Here is a 21,037-nt window from a genome sequence, read left to right as displayed (position 1 = left end):
AGCTCTAATGAGACACTTAAAAAATAGAGGAATTAGTTATCATCCCTTCATTTTTTTTTGTTTAAATACATCACTTAGGATTTTACATTTTTTTTTTTTTTAATTTTTAGAATGATGAGGGTTACTTCACTTACTTGTTCACACGTTACTCGGTCAGCTAGGGTTTACCTCACTTAGCTCGGCCAGGAGTTACTCATTTGGTCAAGGCTTATTTGATTAGTTAGGGGTTACTCGTTGTTATTAGGTGACACCGATCATATACAAAAGTTGATGTTTATAACATTAGATTTTACTTGAGTTATTTTTAAGAAATTGAAAAAAATAGGTCGATACATAGAAAAAATGGCCATAATAATAAATGTAAAGCAGTTGTACAGTACTTAGCTTGTACTAACTAAACAAAGACCTAGTTATTAGTATTTTGGGGAGTCTTTCAAAAGGGCGTGTGTGCCATACTCTAGTTGTTGTTATATACAAGCAGTTTGTTTAAAAAATCAAGATATTTAATTAATACAGTAGTTGATGACATAAGTTTGTGCACAAACAAATTAAAATGATGAGAGTAAAATTGGATTTGGCTCATACTTTACTAATTGTAGTAATAGTATTATCAATATCATCATCACTACATCACGCACACACCGTGGGTGAAGATGTTGCTGCTACAAAAAAAATAGCTCTTCCAGGTTGTCCAGACAAATGTGGCAACGTGACGATCCCCTATCCTTTCGGAATAGGAGATAAGTGCCACTACCATCACCCCGAAGACGGCAAGCACTACAATATCACTTGCGACATGAATCGGAACCCTCCAATTCCAACTTATGGTGATGATGGTAGTATTCAAGTCCAAAAAATCAGTCTAAAAGGCGAATTCCGGGTAAGTAGCCCAATCTCATATAAATGTTATGGTAGTGGTGGTGCGAATATCAAACAGTCTAAAACCTGGACTCGTATTGCGAGGTTTGCCCTCTCGAGGACCCATAACATTGTTGGCGCTATTGGTTGCGATACCATAGGTGTATTCTCTGGTTTGCAGATGAATAGATCCATTAATTTTGAAACAGGATGTATAACTAGTTGCACTAATAAAGATGTATGGGATGATATCCGGGCATGACCGATATCTTGCGAAAGCACGTGACCAGATCACGAGAAGACGCCGATATGTTACAGAAAGAGGACATGTCGGCCTGCCGCAATTCAACACGTGGCAACAGAAACTCGACACTTGGCGCGAAAGGTTGTGCATGGGTGAAAGCCACCTGTCAAGGTAGATTACTATAAATAAGTAGGTAAGACCTCATTAATGGGGACAATTTTTTAATGACTCTCTCTCTCTAATCTCTCTCTACTTTCTTTCTCTTACTTGTCTTCTCTTCTCAAATACTTTCTGACTTTATCATCGGAGTGGTTATCCCCGGATCACCCCGGGGTTAGCTAACCTCTTCTCATTGTGTAGGTTCTCAGCTTGCCGATAGGGGTATCAGAATCTCAGTTCCGAGTTCCTGGAGGAGTTGGGATCAGACAGAAACAATTTGGCGCTAGAAGGAGGGGCTGTTGATCACTTCTATCGCCTAAGAACCTCACACAAAATATATACACAACAACAATAATCATGGCCGGAAACAATTTAAACAATGGGATACCAGAAGGACAACCCCAGGTGGAGATAGTGGATGAAACCCATACCCTAGAGGGTAATCAGTTCCATATGCCGATAACCCCCCCTGCAGGAGGAAGGGAGGCAGAGGATCCTATGGCGGCATTTACTCCAGATGAATTGGAAACAGCCGCAAGGGTGATGAGTGCAATGAGCAAGAAGAGAAAGGAGGCTGAGGCAGCACGGGCTGAAAGAGAAGCTGCCCAGGCCGATAGAGGAACATCGCACCATCATCAGGAGGAACAACACAATCAGCTGGAGAACTCGTCAAGGAGACCCCGACATGAGTCGCCAGTAAGGACGCATACAACATCACGGCAAGATGAGCAATCCTCAAGCCGTGTTGCGAGTACCAGAACTCGGCAGCAAAGAAGCTCACAAGTGGCAGGTCAAGCAGTACGCACGGTAGTGCAGCTAAGGGCATCCCCATTTGCCCAGCACATCTTAGAACAACCAATGGAGAAAGTGAAAATGCCGACTTGTAGATATGATGGAAGAGGGGATCCGGCAAGATTTATAACGTCTTATGAGGGACACATGATGCTGTACACAAACTCAGATGCAGTTTGGTGTAAGGTCTTTCCGACAACTTTGATTGGGGCTGCAGCCGATTGGTTTAACAACCTTGAAGTTGGATCAGTAGATAGCTTTGAAAGACTGACTGAGATGTTTGTAGGGCAATATGTCAGTAACAGCGTGAGGCAGAAAACTTCTGGAGAGTTGATGGCTGTGGAGCAGAAATCAGATGAATCCTTGAGGGATTACATCAGGAGATTTAATAATGAAGCAAACACTATTCCGAAGTTACAACAGGAGATAGCTGTGATGGCTTTGATGAATGGATTAGTTGATTCAGATTTCAAAAGGTATCTTACAAGGAAGAGTCTGCCGACATTGGCGGCAGCGTTCAGCAAAGCTCACGATTACATAAAGAGTGAGGAGATGTTGAAGACGAGTAGCAGGCATATGGTGGTAGGAAAGGGGCAAATTCAAAATGAGGGGACCTCGTCTGGAGGGAGCAGGCCGAGAACTCCTGCCTCGGGAAGGGGAGGAGGAAGCCGGCAAGATACCAGACCGACAAGGCTGCCAATGAGATACAGCACCTATACCCCCCTGAATACACCAAGGGCTGTAATCTACTCAGTGAATCAGAACAGAGAAGATTGGTCAAGGCCGATTCCCATGAAAGCAAGGTCGAGGGACATGAAGAAGTACTGTATGTTCCATAGGGATGTGGGGCATTATACAGAAGAGTGTACCCAATTGAAGGACAACATCGAGGAGTTGATCAGGAGAGGGCACCTAACACAATACCGGTTGAATACCGGTAGAAATCAACAACCGGCACAGGCCGTTGAGAGGCAACAAATAGAAGCAAGGCCTGAAAGAGCTCAAGGAAGAATAGTCCGACAAGGGGACGCAGGAATACCACCGTTATCTACTGGAAGGGTAGATGTGATAACGGGAGGACCGATTCACGGAGGAACGATTAGTGGGGCAAAGAAGCATTTAGCGGAGCACCGGCATCTGGTTTGTGCTTTGGATGTAGATAATCGCCCTCGGCCGGCATCAATACCACAAGTTGTGTTTACGGAAGAAGATGCACGAGGTGTAGTGTTCCCACATGACGATCCGTTAGTCTTGATAATCAAGATAAATGGTGCCGACATCAAAAGGGTGCTGGTAGATGGGGGCAGTTCAGCAAATGTTTTGTTTGTTCAAGCTTTTAATGAGATGAATATCGGGAGGCAATACCTGAAACCGGTGTCGTATCCAGTAATCGGGTTTAATGGATCAACTGTGAGGCCGGAGGGGAGTATTGTGTTGCCTGTAAGGATGGGTGATGGACCACAAGCAAGAGATGTGATGGCAGAGTTTCTGGTGGTGGATGTCAAGTCAGCGTATAACGCAATTATCGGCAGACCGATAATTCATGACATGCAGGCTGTTGTATCAACCTACCACTTGGCAATAGCCTATGTGTCAAACTTGGGAGCTGTGGAGAAGGTGTATGGAGGCCAGGTTATGTCAAAAGCCTGTTATGTCACAGCTTTAAAGAACCCCGTTGGTAGTGCCACAGTTCCATGCAACCCAACAAGGGAAGGTGAACCGACAGTGCAAGATTTGAAAATGAAAAACTTTGACGCAAGACCTGAAGAAACACCAAGGCCGTTGCCGGGCGGAGAAACCGTCCAAGTTGAATTGCAGCCAGGCGACCCCAGTAGAACAGTGAAAGTTGGGGCAGATATGGATGTGGAGACCAGATGCAACCTGATAAGTTTATTGCGCGAGAACGCCGACGTCTTTGCGTTCTCGGCCAGTGAGATGCCAGGCATACATCCTGAGGTAATGGAACATAAGCTGAATGTTGATAGAAAGTTTAGGCCGATAAGGCAGAAGAAGCGTAATTTCTCGACTGAGAAGATAGAAGCAATCCAGGCCGAGGTGAATAAGCTCTTAGCAGCAGGGTTTATAGAACCCTGTACATATCCCGAATGGTTGGCAAATGTAGTAATGGTGAGGAAGCTGACAGGGAAATGGCGAATGTGCGTGGATTTTACAGATTTGAATAACGCCTGCCCTAAGGATTGCTATCCATTACCCCGGATAGATAGGCTGGTAGATTCGACCTCTGGTCATGCCATGCTTAGTTTTCTGGATGCATTCTCGGGATATCACCAGGTCAGCATGCATAAGGCCGACAGAAATAAAACGGCCTTTATAACGGATGTAGGTGTGTACTGTTATAAGGCAATGCCCTTTGGGCTAAAAAATGCAGGGGCAACCTATCAGAAGTTGGTGGATAAGATTTTTGAGAAACAGAAAGGGCGGAATGTTGAGGTGTATGTGGATGATACGATAGTAAAGAGTAAGAACAAAGAAGACCATATAGCCGATTTGAGGGAGACATTCGAAACCTTGAGAAAATATCAAATGAAGTTGAATCCAGAGAAGTGTGTCTTTGGGGTGAGATCAGGGAAGTTTTTAGGTTTCATGGTTAGTGAACGGGGGATAGATGCAAATCCCGATAAGGTGAATGCGGTGCTTCAAATGAAACAACCAAGAACCATTCGTGATATACAGAGGTTAACGGGCAGGATGGCAGGGCTAACAAGATTTATCAGCAAATCAGCTGATAAAGCACTCCCGTTTTTTATGGTGCTGAGAAAGAATAAGGCATTCGAGTGGGGAAAAGAACAAAGTGATGCCTTAGAAGTAGTGAGGAATCATCTTAAATCTCTTCCCACAATTGCTAGGCCTGAGAAGGGAGAAGTGTTACAATTATACATCTCAGCATCACCAAAAACAATAGCGGCCGTTTTGTTGGTAGAAAGGAAGAGGCAACAACAACCGATTTACTTTGTCAGCCATGTCTTGAATGCAGCAGTACGCAGATACCCAGTAATAGAGAAAATGGCTTTAGCTGTACTGGTAGCAGCCAGGAAGTTAAGACCTTACTTTGATGCACATCCGATAGAAGTACTCACCAATCATCCCCTAGAGAAGTCACTGCGAAAAATGGATACGTCTGGTAGACTACTGACATGGGCAGTAGAGTTATCGGAGTATGAAATAAGTTACAAGCCTAGGACGTCAATTAAGGCTCAAGCGTTATCAGATTTTATTGTTGAAACACATACACGGATGAAGAAGAGGAGTTGGGAACATGGCAGGTATCAGTTGATGGATCAGCCGCAGCAACGGGGGCAGGGGCCGGAGTTGTGATAACGACTCCAGATGGAAAAATATTTGAATACGCCATGAAATTTAAATTCAAGGCAACAAACAACGAGGCCGAGTATGAAGCTGCGGTAGCTGGAATGCAGCTGTCGATAGCGGCAGAGGCAAAACGGTTAGTTTTGACAACTGACTCCCAGCTGGTATCAAGCCAGTTTAGTGGGGAGTACGAAACTCGAGAGCCAGCAATGGTAAAGTATTTAGAGAAGATGAAGCAATTGGCAGCTCAGTTGCAATACTTTGAGATCAAACTGGTTCCGAGATTAAAAAATGCTCAAGCGGATGCACTGGCAAGATTGGCAAGTTCAAGCTTCAATGACTTGGAAAGAACGGTTATGGTTGAGATTTTAAAGCAGAGAAGCATAGATGAGATGCCGGCAGATGTCAATTGTGTTGAAGTGGAGGATCAGTGGTATGATAAAATACTGGCATACATCGTTCATGGTGTAGGACCAACCGATAAAGGGGAGCTGAGAAGGTTACAGAAGGATAGTGTGTGGTTCGTTATGTACCAAGGCCAGTTATACAAAAGGGGATTTTCATTGCCGTTGCAAAGGTGCATAACGGGTTTTGAATCCGCAAGATTAGTAGAAGAATTGCACGAGGGAAGTTGTGGTAATCACCTCGGAGCAAGAGCTTTGTCCAGAGAGGCAATGAGAAGGGGATACTACTGGCCGACAATGATTGCAGATGCGACGGCTTATGTTAAAAAATGCGAAAAGTGTCAAAAGTTTGCTCCAATTATCAACTTGCCCCCAAATGATCTGACTCCGATGTTGAATCCAGTCCCCTTTGCCCAATGGGGAATGGATATAGTAGGCCCGTTCCCATCAGCAACAGGTGGAAGAAAATATCTGATAGTGGGAATTGATTACTTCACCAAGTGGATAGAAGCAGAACCAGTAGCGAAGATAACGGCATCGGAAGTGAAAAAATTTATATGGAAAAGCATTTTCACGAGGTTCGGACTGCCGATGGCGATGGTTTTTGATCATGGAACTCAATTTGACTGTAAGCCAGTCAAAGATCTCTTAATGATGTATAAGGTAAAATTTGCTTATGCAGCAGTATGCCACCCACAGTCTAACGGCCAAGCAGAAGCAGCAAATAAGCAGATAATAACGACAATTAAGAAAAAGATCGAAGACGTAAAAGGTTTATGGGCAGATTTGATACCAGAAATATTATGGGCCAACAGGACAACAATGAGAGAAGCCACAGGTGAGTCCCCTTACACTCTAGTTTTCGGAACGGAGGCAGTCATACCAGCAGAAGTCGGGTTGCCGACATTCCGAATTCAGCATTATTGTGCAGATCAAAATGATTTACTCCTACGGCAACAGTTAGATTTCTTGCCAGAGCTAAGAGAAAAAGCAGCAGTTAAGTCAGCTGCCTTTAAAGAAAGAATGTCACGGGCCTACAACAGAAAAGTATCATATAGGCCGTTAAGCAAAGGAGATCTAGTCTTACGAAGAACCGCAGCAACCGGTAAGGGAAATGAAGACGGGAAGCTGACTACAAACTGGGAAGGGCCTTATCGAATAAGAGATGTCGTCATCCAAGGGTCATTTTATCTGGAAACCCCGGATGGGATACCTCTAAAAAATGTATGGAACTCCGCTGTATTGAAAAAATACTATGTGTAATGAACAAATCCTTATTTTTTGAAACTGATATCGAAAAAGATATCGGTAATGAATAAAGAAGTATTCAGGCAATACGCATTGAAATAGGCATCCTCCATTTAACAGAACATCGTTAAGTGGGATGGACAGCTAAAAACCGCTTCCATGAAGATAACAGTTATACAACCTGATCAGTTGTATATGTTAACTCATGAGGTTGCTGGTTCAAAATATAAATACCGGCCAAATCAATTCGAGTATACGCCGACATGAGTCGTAGCTCAGAAAATGATCGCCGAGAGGGTACCTAACTGGCTAAAACAACACAACAGTAGGTGACCAGTGTTATAATCTGAACCAGCAATAACCGTTCGCTTTCATGTTCGCAGCTCAGTGTGCATAGCTCTAGCGTGAACTATGTACACTGGGGGGCACGAGGAATGATATGGCGTTCAAATGCGTTGTGATATCCATAGTATGCTGATAAGTTTTTAAAATATGCTAGTAATTTTTATATGCAATTTCTCGAGCCAGGTTTTAGATCTGGTATCTCCGGAAGCTGGCGTCTTTAAAAAGGTTTCTAACTGGAAGTTTTCTGATTTCAGACAAAGCATTAGGTAAGTAACTATTGTTTGCAATTTTTTATGCGTTGAAAACTAGCAAGGCGAGGCAACATGATTATCATAACCTTGTTTAAAAACAGGCAAACTAGAAAATGATAACTAAAGAGTAACACAGTTATGATAAAAGTATAGAATTTTGAAGGTAAACGGCAGACGGTAAAAATAAAAATAAGTTTACACAACAGATAAAATTAACAGCCGACAGGCATCACCACAAAAGAGGGGTATATGCCGATAAAACAGCACTGTCAAAACATGTTCATACATACAAAAACAATAAAAGAGTTACGGCTGGTAAGGCCCAATGATACAAGACCCACAAGAGGATGTCGGTGATGACTGCCCGCCCCTTTAAGATTGAGCATTCTCAGGCACTGGGGAATCCAAAATGCTGGGATTGCTGGGGCCGTCATCAACAGTTGGCGCCAGGTTATACAAGTCCTCATCAGAAAATTGCTGCGCCTCAAAGCCAGAAGGGATCTTGTAGGCTTCCTCGCCGAAAGCCTTTTCAATTTTCGCCCAATCATCCTTCTTCCAACCGGCGGCGTGAGCAATACATCTCTGAGCAGCGGTCCAACCTCCATCAAAACGATCTTGGAGCTTGGAGCAGAACTCATCAGAGGCTAGATAACGGCCGACCGCTCTCCGACGAATACCAGGTTTGTCGGCTTCCATTTTTTGAACCTTTTCTTCAAGGCTCTTAATTTTAATCCTGGCATCCCGGAGATCTTTTTCAACTGAGGGAAGCCGCTCAACGACTTTGTTTTTCTCAGTGATCTGAGTCTTCAAACTTTGCACCTCTAGCTCGAGGTTGGCAACCCTCTCAGCCTTGATCTTCAGCTCCGACATCTCTCTGTCGTCTTTCTCTTTTATTTTCCTTAAGTCATCCAGAGCTTTTTCAGCATTTTTGATGACTTCTTGCATAGCACTTTCGCTGGCGGAGGCTTGATGATGCTTCTCCTGATAGTAACGATACATCTCAACCAGCTCTGTGCCAGACATGACGGCCTACAGAAATGTATATACGTAAAAATAGGAAAGCCGAGAACGCTACATAAAGATATATATATAAAGAAATAAAGTAATAACATATATACGTACCTTCATCATGTTGTGCATGTGAACAGCAGCAAGGGGGCCGATTGGACCAGCAGGTCTGTCCATTGGCAGTGTCAAATTGCTCAACAACCGATAACCGAGATTCCCACCTTGCATTGGGTCATCGGTTATCATAGATTCGTTCCGGCCGACATCCATGGCAGGTTGCCAACGGTCGCCGGAATGGCCGGGAGGGACAGCAAACCCCTTCAGAACTTCATCTGGAAACCTTCCAGAAACACGTTCAATCCATTGATTGGACCGATAAGTCAAGGCTGGGATGCTAGAATCCGACCCAACCGTTGTAGGAGCAATTACGGTGGTTGCCTGAGGTAGACGGGGAGATTCAGCAGAAGTGAGATCTTCGACCTCGATACCCTGAATAACCTTCTTCACAACGGCCTCAGGGCTTTTAGCTTTGTTAGCAGTCGGGGTCTTTTCAGACACCGACTGGTCTTTCTTCTTCTCGGGCGCCGATTGCTCCCTTTTCTTTTCGGCTCGCCCTTCAGGTTGCCTGGGGCTGGAGATCACAATGCCGCCTCGCCGGTTGGCTAGAGGTGTTAGTTTTCTTTTCTTGGTATTTTCATCGGCCATGATCTCAGCTCTTCTCTTGGCACTAATGGCTGGAGCACGCTCGCAAACGGAAGCAAGAGTATCGTAGGGGTCGGAAGCTTTGGGGCAGCGCCTGATAACCCTTGTCCCGTCAACAGATAGGCCGAGTTGTCTGTTATCCAACTTATCAATACCTGGTGAAAAGGAGTGTAAATTCAATCAGTTAAATGCGAATATATATAAAAAAAATAATAATAATAAAAGGGAAAAGAAGGTAGCACCAAACAAGCAAGCTACGCCGTTTTCATTATGAAAAAAGAAAATGAATAATTAGTGAATAAGAATAATAAAGCCAAGAAGGATAAGCTATACCATGCTGGTCAGTCCAACAAAGACCGACACGAGAAAGCGGCGCGTTGCCCAGAATGTAACTCACATTCGGCACCCACACCGCAGGAATAAGACGAACCTTGCCGTCACCTTCATCATGTTCAGAGATGTCAAAGTAATTGACAGCCCTCTCTTCATGTTTCCCGAGATCTCTCTCTGGGACTGAATCAAAGTGGGGATGAGGCTTGAAAAAAGTTCTCCTCAAAGGAAAATCCTCTGGGACTGACATGAAGAAAAACTTATCCTTCCAACCTTTGCAGCTAGATAATTTAGGATGGACGGTATATTTATGAGGTAGGGTATATAAAGACCACCACCCATCTGACTGACCATCTCTCTTTAAGGTAATAAGCCGCCTGAATACATTAAGGGTTAGAGGGAAGTTCCGATATAGCATAACCCAAACTGTAGCGATAACGGCACGAATGGTTTGAGGGGTTAACTGGACCAGGCAAACGTTCCAAGCCTTCAAGATTTTAGCAACAAAGGGATGTAGAGGAAAGCGGAGGCCGAAATCCAAGTGCTTCATGTAAACAGCAACGGAACCAGCTGGACAATCCAACACTGAAGCTCCAGATGGAGGGAGAGACAACTCATACCCATCAGGTAAGTTAAAGAACTTTTTCGCACGACGACAATAGTCCTTTGTAATTGCCGTTTTCCTAAAAGCTTCACTTATCTTTTCCTTTGCTACTTTTCCGTCGCTGGCAAGGACCATAGGTTGTCGGAACTCAGCCCTATCAGTCTCAGAACTATACCCCTCGTCCAGATTCTCTTCCTGGATAACCTCAGCCGTTAAATCAACAATGTTATCCCTACTCTCATTATTTACACTGTCTTCCTGAGCGTCGTCATCTCTTAAAACTGAGTTGACGGCAGAATCATGAACAGGAGATGACGGACCTTCTTCAGGTGTCAAAGGGATATCATCCTCAAGTTCTTCTTCAGAAGAACTTACAACCTGACCTTGTCCAGGTCTTTTGCTAGATTTCGCTGCCTTGGTGGCCTCAGCTGCTTTGGCTGCTTTGGCGGCCTCAGCGGCTTCACGGGCGGCGGCTTGGGGTTGATAACTTGTACTCTTTACCCTTGGCATAGTGTTTATACCTATATTGCCAACGTTAGTGCCGTATTGATTAAAATATCGTCTCCCAGTAAAGCTGCGTAAGTGATAACGGACATTAACAGGCTCAACGTCAAGAATTTCGGTATCGGCAGGGATATCAGGGTTAGTAGGGTGAAGGGCACTTTCACGGTGGGCAATGGTCCTATGTATCATAAAAGCGCGTTTTTCTTCTTCAGAAGATAACGTCTCAAAAGGATAGTCAATATTATCAGAAAGGGAAGACGAATTACCCTGATTACTACCGGTTTCTTTGCCTAAAGATTGCCTAATTAAACGACGCCTAGCAGTACTAAGATTAGGAAAATTCTCTTCAACACTATCTTCAGACATTTAATTGAATATAAGAAAATAAAAAAAAAAAAGAGGCATGAAAAATCAGGGGTTAGGGTACAAAAATACCTTCGATGAAAATCGCGGATTTGACGCCTCTAACTGATAAGGAAACGACGAAGAAAGAGAAGATACGCCTGAGGAGACGGAATGCACAAACCGAACGCGAAGAAGATAAGAAAGGAAAGAACTTTGGTCGGTAACTTAAACTTTTTCGACAAAAAAAAAAACTAGGAAAAAATGCGAAGTAATGAGGAAATGGCGGAATTTTGATCTAAAGAGAAGAAACTGAAAGGCCAATTGAAGTGAAAGGCGGTTCAGAGATCTGACGGCTGTTAATTGACAAGCTTTTTCAAAAAGCAGCGGCAGGATTTGTGACACGTGTAAAAATTTTCCCGCCCAAGCAAACAAAAAAAAAAAGAGAAGAAAAACGGTTAAACTACCATAACGTCCACTTTGCACTGAGTTGACCTTGTATGTTATCAGCATACAAGGTCACTTGGGGAGGAAAACGGAGTTTTTCGCTCCCAGGTTCTTTATAATAAGTTGACCTTGTATGTTATCAGCATACAAGGTCACTTGGGGAGGAAAACGGAGTTTTTCGCTCCCACGTTCTTTATAATAAGTTGACCTTGTATGTTATCAGCATACAAGGTCACTTGGGGAGGAAAACGGAGTTTTTCGCTCCAAGGTTCGCTATAATAAGTTAACCTTGTATGTTATCAGCATACAAGGTCACTTGGGGAGGGAAACGGAGTTTTTCGCTCCCAGGTTCTTTATAATAAGTTGACCTTGTATGTTATCAGCATACAAGGTCACTTGGGGAGGAAAACGGAGTTTTTCGCTCCAAGGTTCGCTATAATAAGTTGACCTTGTATGTTATCAGCATACAAGGTCACTTGGGGAGGAAAACGGAGTTTATAAAAGTTACCCTCTGCCGAATTAATAACAAAAAGTACTGAAAGTAGCAAATTAAAATGACACTTCTCATCAAAAGAACATAGAGCTTGAAAATATATGAATGTGTAGAAACTAATTGAAACTTTGTTAATACACAGTACTTAACAGAGTGCAAGAAACGTTGTTACAACAAAATTTCCAATTTAGGGAAGAGTCTGAAGAATGAGATGTGGAACCCAAAGTTTGTTCTGTTAGGTTCAGCATATCTCCCATGATTAACCGAGCACGATGATGAATGATCATACGTCCTCACTTGGGGGGCTAATTGTATGGGATGATATCCGGGCATGACCGATATCTTGCGAAAGCACGTGACCAGATCACGAGAAGACGCCGATATGTTACAGAAAGAGGACATGTCGGCCTGCCGCAATTCAACACGTGGCAACAGAAACTCGACACTTGGCGCGAAAGGTTGTGCATGGGTGAAAGCCACCTGTCAAGGTAGATTACTATAAATAAGTAGGTAAGACCTCATTAATGGGGACAATTTTTTAATGACTCTCTCTCTCTAATCTCTCTCTACTTTCTTTCTCTTACTTGTCTTCTCTTCTCAAATACTTTCTGACTTTATCATCGGAGTGGTTATCCCCGGATCACCCCGGGGTTAGCTAACCTCTTCTCATTGTGTAGGTTCTCAGCTTGCCGATAGGGGTATCAGAATCTCAGTTTCGAGTTCCTGGAGGAGTTGGGATCAGACGGAAACAAAAGAAGATGTGGGTGATGAATGCGCTGGAATAGGCTGCTGCGAGGTCCCTATTCCAGACGGAGTAACCGACATTAATATAATGGCTTCGAGTATGCATCACCATATCAATGTGACCAAGTTTAACCCGTGCAGTGCCGCGTTTGTTGTGGCAAAAAATGATAAAATATTCGCCTTCAATATTCAAAACTTTCTACAACAAAACGACACTTCTTTAAGTAATTACAAAGTACCAATGGTCTATAATTGGTCGATTGGAACAAATAATTGTACAGCAGCATCTAAACAAGGTAATAATTATTACCTATGTAAGGAAAATAGTACCTGCTACGACCCGTCTGTTGGGGAATGGGGATATCGTTGCCAGTGTAACCCTGGTTACGAGGGTAATCCCTATCTTTACGCTTGTCAAGGTAATTCTATCTTTTTCATTTTGGGTCTCGAGTTTTTATTAGAATCAAGAACTTTTACAATATTCACATAATCATTTTTTTATCGATTTAGTAAAAAAAAAGATCTATTTACAAATCTATTTTTTTTAAATTAAAGATATTATTGTTAGTTAAAAGTGATGCATTGACAAGTGTCATATCATCATAACATCATTTCAATGTAGCTAATTGAGTGTTCTGTGTATATATATAGACATCGACGAATGCGCGCACAGTGAACTGAATTCATGTGAGAAACCAGCGTATTGTACTAACACGCCGGGAAGTTACAATTGCACCTGCCCTAAAGACTTCGTCGGCAGTGGCACAAAATCTGCTCATTGTCATTTCATTGCTGATCGAAGTGGTGCTATCCGAAAGAGAATGCAACTGGCAATAAAAATCATCCTTGGTGAGTATTACTAGTTTATTCTCTCTAAAATTACATATTTCCTCCGTTTCTATTTGTTAGTCTCATATACTCAATCTGGTGTTTCAAAAAACAGCTCGTTTTGTGTGTGGCTAGCCACACCGTGTGATCACTTACAAAAGAATAAATTAACCCTATAATGCTGACCAAGTAACCTCTAAAATATTGACTAAATAACTCCTATAACACTAACTGAGTAACCCTATAATATTGACGAAATAACCCCTTTAACGTTGACCAAATAACCCCTATTACACTACGTAATAACCCTTGCCACACGGTGTCGCTAGCCACATATAAGACTTTGTGTTTTTAAAATCTACTCATATTGAATGTATTCCATTTTAAACTTAATTTTTTTATTCTATTTTATACATATTAAATTCTTATTGGTGAAATTAACCTATTGTGGATTAATGACATGACTTTATGTACGTAAGGAAACCCACCCTTAATAATGCAATTATGGGTGATGTTTTCCCAATAAAATCAAAAAATTAAATAAGGTAAAACAAATTATGACATGTTTTGTGCTTTAATGTTAAATTCCAAATATTCTTAATTTCTTAAATTATGTGATTTATTCCATATGGGATTATCATATGAAAGCAAAGGAAGTATCAACTTATTTATTCTTATGAATCATAATGTTAATTTAACTTCTTTTTTTTTTTTTTTTTTTTTTTTTGGTACAAAAAATCAATATTTTTTATTTGAAACAAATACTTGAATATATTTTTAAAAAAACACAACTCGAGTTTATCAAAATTTATTGATCATTAAACATTAAAAAAATACAAATTTAATGATTATAGGATTTTAAATTAGAATTAAGTTTTATGTTAACTATAACCTGTGCAATATACAATTTTTTTAGAGGAACTCGTACGATGCACTCATATACCTCATAATGTCCCTACTTTGTTGATATGATTTGACCGGCACAATGTTTTATAACATACTTTGACTAAAACAATGCTTTATACAAATTTAATTGACTTATTTTTGTGACAATAATTAATAATCAAGGTTATATATATATATATATATATATATATATATATATATATATATATATATATATATATATATATATATATATATATATATATATATATATATAGGTGTTAAATTGAATTGTTATTATTATAAATAAATCAAATAATATAAAATTAAAGCTTAAGTGTCAATCCTTGTTAGAGAAAAAGACTTTTAAAGGAAAAAAAATATGATGTAGAATGGTACAGAGTACGGGAGTAGTACGTTATTCTAATAAATTACATGTTTGTTTTTTTTTTGGAAGACTAATATATTACATGTTTGTTTATTATAGAAAAATACCTTTATATTTTATTTTATTTTTTGAAATAAGGAAAAAAAAAATACATACTATAAAATATATGAAAGACATGTTAAATATTTTCACATAATGCATATATATAATATATTTCTTCGTATATAGTTGACAAAATAAAAATTAAAAATTATAGGATTTATATATAAATTAATATTCGTGAAGATTTGTATATATATATTTTTTGAACGGTGAATATTTGTATATTAAAAAAAATAGTATATTAATAATACCGAAAAAAAATTTAATCAAAATATTACAAGTGTCATGTCAGATTCGCTTTTAGTATTATGTTATTGGTTTTAAAATTAAAGATGTTATGATTTTACATTTTAAGTGGTTCAAGGACAAACTTTAGTAATTGAGGGTGTATTTAAGTTTAGAGGAAGTATTTAATTATTTTGTAGATGTGAATAAAAGCCATATACAACTATAAGTCAAAATATGCCAATAGCAATGATGATTAGAGTTGACAAAATAAACTGCTAATAATGATTTTAGGGAACATAGTTCATGCTATGATTGTACTAATTACGAGTACATGCTTAAATTAGAAGCACTAAAACAAAGACAATTCTATTAAAACTTCGGTGACATGTTCAACCACAGTTGGGACTTGGGAGTTGGGAGTTGGGAGTGTTGATATTTGATCGTACAGTCGTACCATTAATTGAAAGTGTCATCATGTTTCTAATTTTTTTTTAATACTCCCTCCGTCCCCTTTTGATAGTTTCTTATGGGTAAATTTTAGTCCAAAAATGTTCACCCCATTTGTTTTTTCCAACAACCATTAATATTAATTTTTTACAAAAATTCCCTCCAATTTGCAACAATACTTGTGCAAATTTAAATTTTTCATGTAAATTTTGTTTTCCCATGTACTTTTATTACTTTTTCTCTCTACTTTTTTGCATACCAATTGTCAATTTACTTTTTCAATGAACTTTTACTATTTTTATTTGTGTTTATTAATTCCCGTGAAAATTGCCCATAAGGGACTATCAAAAGGGGACGGAGGGAGTAGTTATTTAATTTAAATCCGTATTGTAATCATTATTAAATATAACCACACTACTTACACTCCATATAAGGATATAACCAATCAAATGCTCAAAATTATAGACAGGTTCTTTTTATCTTATTTTCACTTAATTTAATGGGAAATAATTTAAATAGGTTCAAAAAAATAAGATAAGTTTTGATCAATAGTTATACATGTTTTGTTAAAAACACAATAGTAGTTATACATGTTTAGTTTATCACTAAAATATGCTCTAATTACTTATAAAAAGTTTCACTCCCTCTGTTTTGTAGTATAGTGTAGGTGGGGTTGGTAGTGTTGCAATTATATATTATAAAACAAATGAAAAAAAAAAAAAGTGTTGCAAACTTGCAATTATTATGAGACAGAGGAAATAATTAAATAAGTTTAAATAAATACCATAAATTAGATAAATAAAAGTAATTATTGAAAATCAAATGAATAAAAAAAGAAACTGACGAAGTATCTTTCATCCCTTAAAATTGACAAAAGGGAACAAATGGAGCATCTTTCATAGCATTTTAAGGTCTCCCTTAGAATAGTTTATACTCTATTCAAATTGCTTGATAAAGGAAAGAAACTGATATTTAATTAGTCATTACTCTTAATCACCCTTTCCGTTGAATTTTATTGTTCCTTTTTATGTTGGTTAGGCCAGTAAGTTTGATCTCCACTACTTTTTTCTTTTTTTGTTTGGCAATGTCACGTTTATAATTATATAGGATCCTAGCATTATCATACCAAAAATTCATAAAATGTCATAGAGAATGCTTTGGAAGTCATATGATCTTAGCATTCTCACGCTTCAACTGGGTGAAACATGACAAGCTAGGTCACTATGGACCATTAATTGTGGATGTGCTTGATAATAGGTTATGCAAATAATCTATTACTTTTGTAGTATAATAGAGTATATAAACCAATTTTGAACTTTAACCATCAACTTAAATTTTTAGTTGTGTTTGGTCCATTAGCATGGTTGCATGGTATCAAGAGCCAACATGACATAAATGTCACAGGTTTGGATCTCATCCGTTCCCATTTCAACACTTCAAGTCCAAAAGGCTCTCACGTGAAAGAATATGATAGAGTATATAATCCAATCTAGGGCTTCGACTATTAGGTTAAAGTTTTGGTTGAATTGGATCTTTAACAGTGTTAAATAATAAGGGCCACCACAAACTAATTTACTTAAGATCATTTTTCATGACTACATGCCAGTTTTATCACTCGAGCGCGTAATTGTTTTAATGCAACACTTTGATTTACACCATGTTATTAAGTAGTTTTTCTCATTTAAAATCTTTGTACGAGACCAAGAAAAGTAGTCTAACACATACAACTTATTAACACTTAGATTATTATTTATGTGGTTAGGTGTTGGTGCCGGCATCATTGTATCTTTGTTGGCTGGATTTTGTTTACATTGGCAACTTGGAAAAAAGAAGATCCAAAAACTAAAGAAAAAATGCTTTCAACAAAATGGTGGTCATATTTTACAACAAAAACTTTCAAGACGAGATGTATCAGTTGGCAATATGGTTAAAATGTTTACAATTGAACAACTACAAGAGGCCACAGATAACTATAATGAGAATAACATCATTGGTCGCGGAGGTTTTGGCATGGTTTTCAAAGGAAAATTACCAAACAACCAAATTGTTGCCATCAAAAGGTCACTCAAGGTAGATTCCACCCAAGTTGAGCAATTTATAAATGAGGTCATTGCCTTGTCCCAAATCAACAATAGGAATGTGGTAAAGCTCTTAGGTTGTTGTTTGGAGATAGAAGTACCATTACTTGTTTATGAGTTCATAAGTAATGGTACATTGCATGATCATTTGCATGATGAAAGAAGAGTAGAATTTTTTATTTGGGATATTCGCTTAAGAATTGCGACACAAGTTGCTCAAGTCTTGGCCTATTTGCATACTACAATTTCTATACCGATAATTCACAGAGATATTAAGTCTGCAAACATTCTCTTGGATGATAAGTACACAGCAAAAGTTGCTGATTTTGGAGCTTCTAAGCTAGTGCCGGTAGATCAAGAGCAGTTAGGAACTATAGTTCAAGGAACATGTGGGTATCTTGATCCAGAGTACATGCAAACTGGTGAGCTCACTGATAAGAGCGATGTTTATAGCTTTGGTGTTGTTCTTGCTGAGTTACTAACTAGAGAGAAGGCGATTGCATATTCTAAGCCGGAGAGTGAGAGATGCCTTGCTATACATTTTCTTAGGAAGCTTAAGGAAGATAGATTGTTTGAGATCCTTGATGACAAATTAGTAAGTGATGGTGCAATCGAGCAGCTTAAGGAAGTAGCTAATCTTGCAAGAAGGTGCCTACAGCTTAAAGGAGAGGATCGCCCAACAATGAAAGAGGTCGCAAGAGAGCTAGAAAGGATTACATGTATTACTTCTTCTCATCCATACTCGTCAAACAATAACATGCCACTCCAAGAAGAGAGTGAAAATATGCTTGGTGAGGCGCATGATTTCAACAATGGCTATGACAACAATGACATGAACTACTCTTCAAGTAGCCAAGGTTGAATTGTGTAGTTGGTGGTGCTTTTGGACTATGCATGGGAGATGATTTTTATGCTTGTTCACTACTTCATGTTCGACAAAGTTCTAGCTAGCTAGCTAGTTGCATCTATATAGTTATGATGTTTAATTTGTGCACCATATATATATAATTTAATGTGTTTAAAGTTCTAGTTTTCCGATTGTGTTCAAAGTTCAAGTACATGCACACATGTTAAATAATGGGATATTAAAATTCTCTTAAGTGATAAACTAATTGAATTGTGTTAGTTTTTTATGCTTGTGGTGGTTTGATTTGTGCCCTTAGTTCCTCCTTAATGCATTGCAAAGCAAGCTGTCTTACTCTTGTAATTTTTTTTATACAAATTTCTTTCTATTTAAAAAAAAATAAAAAAATTTAATTAAAAGTATATACTAGTATTAATTTTATTAATAGAATCTAATGATATTTAAAAAGTCTTAGCAATATCAACAAAGATGAACTAAAAATTAAGAACTTTATAATAAAATTGAGGAGGGTCTTTGGTGGGTTGGGGGTTCTAGCTAGGCGGTTGAGGTGGAGCAGCGTCGCCGGCGGTGGGGCCGTGGGGCTTGGAGTAGCGTCGCCGGAAGGGGAGATAGTGGCTGGGTAGGTGGGGTGGCTGGTTTGGTGGTAGGTTTACTTTTTTAAAAAAAATTAAATTATTCAAACCATACTTAGTTTTTATTAATTTTTCTTTTTAATGAAATAAGGTTATAAATGGGATGAAATTCTTAAAAAAGGTCATTTTGTATAATTTAATTTTAAGAGAGTCACCATGTGTGCGTAGTAAAATAAAGTTGGGAGTCACCGTTGAAAATTTCCCATTATATTTTAAAATATGAAAAAATTTAGTAAGAAAAGATATATAGTAATTATCAGTTGACATCATTCCTTCAATTTTCAAGTTTATTTACTGTTAAAAAAATAGAATAAATTTTTTTTACCATTCTCATACATAATAAGAAAATTTGTCAACAAGAACAACCCCAAAGATAGGCAATTTTGTGAATAACTACCCGTTTTATAAAAAATTTGTGAACAATTACTTGAGGGGTTACTTAAGGGTTACTCGGTTAGGGGTTACTTGCTCATGAGTAACTCGAGTTACTCGGTCAGGGGTTACTTGAGGGGTTCGGTCAGGGGTTACTTGAGGGGTTTGATCAAGGATTATTAATTACTCGGTCATGGGTTACTTAAGGGGTTACCCGGTCTGGGGTTCCTCGAGGGGTTATTCTTTCAGGTTTACTTTAAGGGTTACTTGAGGGGTTCAATTCGGTCAGGGGTTACTCACTCATGGGTAACTTGAGAGGTTTGGTTTAGGGTCCGGGTTACTCGGTCAAGGGTTATTAGAGGGGTTGCTCGGTCAGGGGTTTAATTTAATCGAGGGGTTCAATTAGGTCTTACGAGTTATTCGGTCAGGAGTTACTTGAGGGGTTACTCGGTTCGAAGTAACTCGAGTAACCCCTGACTAAGTAACTCGAGTCATCCTGGCTACACAGCGTGACCAGCCACACAAAAAAAAAAATCCCCCATTTAAAAATAAGGTGGCCAGTGGCTCAAGTAGAAATGAGGGGAAAAATATGACTTAATGTGAGTATTGATTGTCAGTTTATTGAGTTAAATTATTTTTCAAATCTTTCCGTACAATTTAAGAATTATAAAAAAAATGGTGTTTTCGAGTAATACTTCGTATATCATTATTTTGAGGGTTAAAATACATGATTAAAACAATATATATATATATATATATATATATATATATATATATATATATATATATATATATATATATGTATATATATATATATATATATATATATATATATATATATATATATATATATATATTATTACTTTAAAATTTTGTGAAATGAGTATCAAGATTTGTAAGTCGTGCATCGCACGGGTGCTGTACTAGTTTTTATAATACTTCCTCCGTTTTTTTTGTTGACACTGTTTGACTTTTACACTATTCACACAACACGCTTTGACTCGCTTTTGTGGTTTATAGATACCATAAAACATATTCATGTGGGATTTTATTTGAATAGTTTCAATGTATATTTTATTAATATCCACTTTTTATAATTTTATAATGTTGATAATTAGAGATATTAATGTTAAAAACATATGTTGGCAAGCGTGATAATAGAAAGGTGTCAACTAAATAATTTTTTAAAAAAATTAAGAACTGAATTGAATTGAAAATAATTTGAAGAGAACTGGCCCGTACTATTTATATAATGTCATCAATTAGTTTTTTTTTTCTTATTTTTATTTTCTTTTATTTTATTTTAGGAAATTTTGATAATTACTACCTACTATTCTTTCCATTTTAGCAATTACCACCTGCTATTTTTTTTTTTTTTTGAAAATTACCACCTACGCTTTTATAAAACAT

General features: G+C 38.5%; 1 pseudogene; it reads left to right on the top strand.

The window, feature by feature from the left end:
- Positions 1–13,043: 13,043 nt before the first annotated feature.
- Positions 13,044–18,620, top strand: LOC145607342 (wall-associated receptor kinase 5 pseudogene; annotated as a pseudogene).
- Positions 18,621–21,037: the final 2,417 nt, after the last annotated feature.

Source organism: Chenopodium album, chromosome 23 (genome assembly GCF_948465745.1).
Source record: "Chenopodium album chromosome 23, dcCheAlbu1.1, whole genome shotgun sequence".
Classification (NCBI taxonomy): domain Eukaryota; kingdom Viridiplantae; phylum Streptophyta; class Magnoliopsida; order Caryophyllales; family Amaranthaceae; genus Chenopodium; species Chenopodium album.
The sequence above is the reverse complement of the archived record's forward strand: the minus strand, read 5'-3'. Positions and strand labels throughout refer to the sequence as shown.